This window comes from Poecilia formosa, unplaced genomic scaffold, assembly GCF_000485575.1.
Source record: "Poecilia formosa unplaced genomic scaffold, Poecilia_formosa-5.1.2 Scaffold264, whole genome shotgun sequence".
Taxonomy (NCBI): domain Eukaryota; kingdom Metazoa; phylum Chordata; class Actinopteri; order Cyprinodontiformes; family Poeciliidae; genus Poecilia; species Poecilia formosa.
In genome coordinates this window covers 260,708-265,333 of record NW_006800203.1, presented here as the reverse complement: position 1 = coordinate 265,333, position 4,626 = coordinate 260,708, and the positions used below count along the sequence as shown (strand labels likewise).

The following is a 4,626-nucleotide window of genomic DNA, read 5'->3' as shown; positions in this document are numbered from 1 at the left end:
TACTGTATCAAATTGACATAGGAATAACAGAGAGTTGGCCATTCTAAGGTAAAAACCCAGCGCATACAGTGTTCATGTTTTGTTTTTTTTTGTTCATCCAGACGGCTTCCCGCGCCCCCTCTGCAATGACACGGTTTGGGAACCTCTGCCTTAAGGCATAGTTTCTTACACAAATTAAACATATTGTAGAATAAAGCAAATGTGTACAGTAATTTATCACGGTTAGCACAAACAAAAAGTACTCTGAATGATATGCAAGTTTCTTTATTTCATAAAGAGAAATGGTGTCTAGACGAAAAAAAGTCATTTATATAACACTAGCAATTGAAATGTATGAAAATGGGGTTGCACAACAAGGTATTTACATGGTTGTTAAGTCTTTAATAATTAGGGTCATGTAGCATTAAAAATTTAGGTAAGAACTCTTAGTAGAGAATAAGCAAATAACAGCTATTTCAAGTGGACAATATTAACACAAAACAGTCTAGAAAAAATAAGAAAAAATAACTTGAACTACAAGCTTAGAAGCTATTACATTAAAAATGATGCACCAAAATCTACCAATACAATAATCCATTTAATCTGTGTAAAAGCATGTAGAAAAACACCTGATGCAGTTTGCTGATACAGTCATTGACCAGTTATGAGAGGTATGAAGGATTTCACAGGTAGATAAGTGTGAGACAAGTCTGCACTGGTTACTCAGGGATGGGGGCCCAGGCCCCTGCATACACTCACTTCACTTGAATGTGAACTATGGCCTCTGCAAGTTCTAAGGCAAATATTGGAGGTGCACTTGTATCCATGTAATGCTGAGTCATCCGAAAAGTTGGATGAAACACAAGGTCAGAGGAACTCATTTTTTGCCTCTTACATGGAGAAAATAGATAAAACTTGACATGACACCTATCTGTAAACATATTACATTTAGATTTCACTCAATGATCTTAACCTGTGCATTTAAATAACACACATTTTCTTTCGTTAAAAAAAAAATGAAGTCGACTAATCTGTGAAAAGGCATGTTTTTGTTCGTATTCTTTCAGAACAACCTTTGGAGTTGCAAAAGCCAGTGTCTGTGTCAGAGAAGCAGCGACAAAAAAAAAAGAAAAAAAAGGAAATGTAACAAAACTAGATAGAAAGATGAGTGGGTTCATTTTACAGAGCTACAGCATGTTCATATATAAATCATACTGTTGTAACTATGTTTGACCTGCACAAAACAACCTGGAGACCAACTCAGGTCAACACAACTTTCTTTCAATTCATGCATATAATAAGACATAAAATGTTGTTCATAATCAATGTGATTGGTTTGCAACTGATTTAACACAAAGAGGAATTCAAACCAAGTCTGCATTTGCTTTTCGTCTGCATAGCTTGTCAGCACCTTCCAGCTTCTAGTTTTGGTTTAACAATAACCAGACTGAATTTGTTGATCTCATCTCCTTCCTCCCCGCTAACCTCACACCAAATAAAGAAATGCTTGTATTGTGCTGCTTCCACACAGTCACAGGAGATCAAAATCAGATTGAGAAAAAAAAAAGGAATATCAAACCTCAATATCTATCAGGTGGGCAAATACAGAGCTTGTTTCTGGTAGCAACAGTCACCTGAAGAAAATAAAACACTCCAACATCATGAGCAGAAAAATCCAAAAACTATTCAGCTCATTGCTTTTCTACTCTGCTTCAAAGTGAAATCCAGAGCATGTGTAAGTTCTCACCACCCTGAGGTTTTAATGGTGTGTTTCACTGAATTAGCAATAAAACATCCTTGGCTGACTGACATCTACTCGCACCATGCAGACAGCTTTGGTATGTCCATATTACTGGTATAGTGATGAAATGCAGAGTATTGATTGAAACTTGGTGACACAAATTTACGTAGCTAGAAGCCACCAGTGGTAAAACATATTTTGCTGTCAACTAAAAATAGAAAATGAAAAATAAAACCATTTTCTCTTTGTGGCTTAAACCCAAATGTTCCAAGATTCGTTAAAGATCATTTACATGTTACAATGCTAAAGGTTAGGGTGAGCCTTTCAGCATTAAGAGAGCATAAAGAAATCATAAAAGTCTGGACTAAAAGCAGGGACTAAACCTCAAAAACATTAGTTCAATGGGATTATATTTGGAAATTCAGAGAAACGGCAAAATACGTTAGGAAGAGTCTGTGTTCTCTATCGAAGTATTAGAAAATCTCAGGAGCCTCTGATAAACTTTGGCTACATTTCTCAAGAGAAAAAGTGAATCATCTTTAGGCCTAATCTGGCAGAAAAATGTCCAATGTAGATCATTTCTTTCTGCAAACTAAAATTGTCAACATAGGGCTATTTTTGGAGTGTGTTCATGAAAGAAAACAGCACATAAAAATGAAACAAACAAAAACATTATATATGTAGAAATATATATATTTAAATATCATTACTTCTGCTCCAAACCTGTGTATGTGTGGTATGTGTGTAACATGAACATGAACTTGTGCATGTGTGCATTCTATGAAAGGGATCAATCCTAAAAATTTAAAAATGGGGTAGTGAAGTACATATGAGACAGTATCCTGCTGAAAAACAGAAAGGAACAACCAATGAGATCTTAATCTAAAATTTACATCAGAAAAAGTTAGGAGGAACAACGTCCAAAAATCTTGTCCAAACTTTAAAGTCCCAATCCTGTGACAAGAAGAGACAAGAAAAAAGCACAGCATCAGACAGGTTGGCAGAAAAACCAGGTTTTTCATGGTGATTGGTGGTGATTTTTTGGGTGATTTTATTAATGTCCTCTGTCAAACACAGCCAAACATTGAAGGTGAAAGCCAAAATAAACACCTTACTAAGACAGGGACAAAAATAAAGACTGATGACCTAACAGGATTAGAAAGTGAACCCTTTGAGAATGTATGCAGCTTTTATGCTTTAGGAAAACCACTGGCTATTGATCCGTTTTATTGAGCTCATTATATATTTTTGTTCATTGTTCATTTATAAAATATAACATATGATAAATATACACTTAGGTATTTAATATCCAAATTGGGTAAGACCATTATATGGCAGCCAAGTGCATCAAAATGAATTGGTATATCTATAACATGTATCAACTGGGATTAGTGGGACACATAAACCACCACTGCTGCATTGTGATCTGAAGGTCTTAAAGGCCATAGTCTACCAGGAGTTAATGGGAGAGTAAGATAGAATCAATGGGACACAGGTGGAGCATTGAAGCTGAAAGCAGAACAGGTGTTAAAGTACCTGGGGTCAGCTGTCCACAGCAGCAGGCAGAACATGTGAGAGGGGAAGACTGGGACAAAGCATGGCAGAGAGACCAGCTGAGATGAATGCTTCTCAGCTGGTGGCTCTACAAATGGTAACTGGAGATGGCGATAGAGCCAGCAGGGCTGGACAAAGTCATGTTTTCACTGAAAGTGACCCAAACGGACACGGTTAGGAATGAATATATCAGAGGGACAGCTCAGGTGGAGCAATCTGGAATCAATGTAGGAAAGGGAAGGCTGAGGAAGATGTTCAGAGGAGGTCGAGGAGCTGCCAAAAAGGAACAGGGTTCATGGTTGTAGTGAAGAAGGGTTGGATGATGCCAGGGACAGAGGTGGAGGTAGACTTTGAAGACTGACTTTGATAGATAAAATAGCAAAGTTAGCATAGTTATTTATGCCTTAGTTTAAATGCTCAGCAGAACAGAAATTACACTATCATACCTGTAGGATTGGGACCTTAAAGAGAAGGAAAAGCAGCAAAGTTTCATGCTGAATTCAACCCTGCTTGTACTTGCTTGTAGCTTGCCTCTCGTGAGGTTTGATACAATTAAGTTTCTTTATACAAAACATTTTGGGAAAGGATTTTTAAAAGCATTTTAAAAGAAGAGAGAACTTACAAGGCAAAACAAGCTTGACCAACTAACTACGCATATAGTTCTAGGCAGCATGCACATCACAGAGATGGATGACCAAACACAATCGGGGCAACAATTTTACGACCTTACAGGATTGGTTTTCAGTCATTTGCACAACACACACACACACACACACACGCACCACTTTTCATGTCAACTCAATCAGGAATTAGCTTATCTCATTACTAAAGAAACACAAAGCAAAGTTGAGAATAATCATATACTAAAACATTAACTTCTTTTAGATGTCTTTCTAAATCTTCACCGACATATATTAATATAATGATATCAAAAACATTTTCTCTTGCAGGGCCAATTTAAGTGCTCCAGGTTTAGACTTAGAAGAAAATAAAGACAAAGAGTGTAGCTGAAGTGCTAATGGCTCTGAGCGCTCGGGGCCAGAAACAAAGTGCCTAAATTCATTCATTCATTCTTTACTTTCTTTCTTGGATAAATTTTAAAATGTCGATAGCAAAAGAAATGTGTTTGTGAGAGCTTAGACAAGTAACATCTTTAAATACTGCTATAAAAGGAATTAAGCAACATGGGGAGAAGTTTTTCACATTTAAAAAGGAGCCAAAGTTGAAGCTTGGCTGGCCTGAGCCAGTCCGTAAAAATATTCTCATGGGTCATTTCTAAACATGCAAGGGGCTCATGGTTGGATGTGTATGGATGCATGCTGTGTGTGTTTTGTGTGTGTGTATTCATGTAT

General features: G+C 36.9%; 1 protein-coding gene across 4 annotated transcripts in view; it reads right to left on the bottom strand.

Moving 5' to 3' along the window:
- Window positions 1-248: 248 nt before the first annotated feature.
- Window positions 249-4,626, bottom strand: part of bach2b (BTB and CNC homology 1, basic leucine zipper transcription factor 2b) — a 94,404-nt gene continuing 90,026 nt past the window's right edge. For all 4 annotated transcript variants that reach the window (XM_016680965.1, XM_007570593.2, XM_016680966.1 and 1 more), the window contains one exon: window positions 249-4,626. This exon is cut by the window's right edge and continues 2,383 nt beyond it. The gene's annotated coding sequence lies outside the window, so the exon portion shown is untranslated.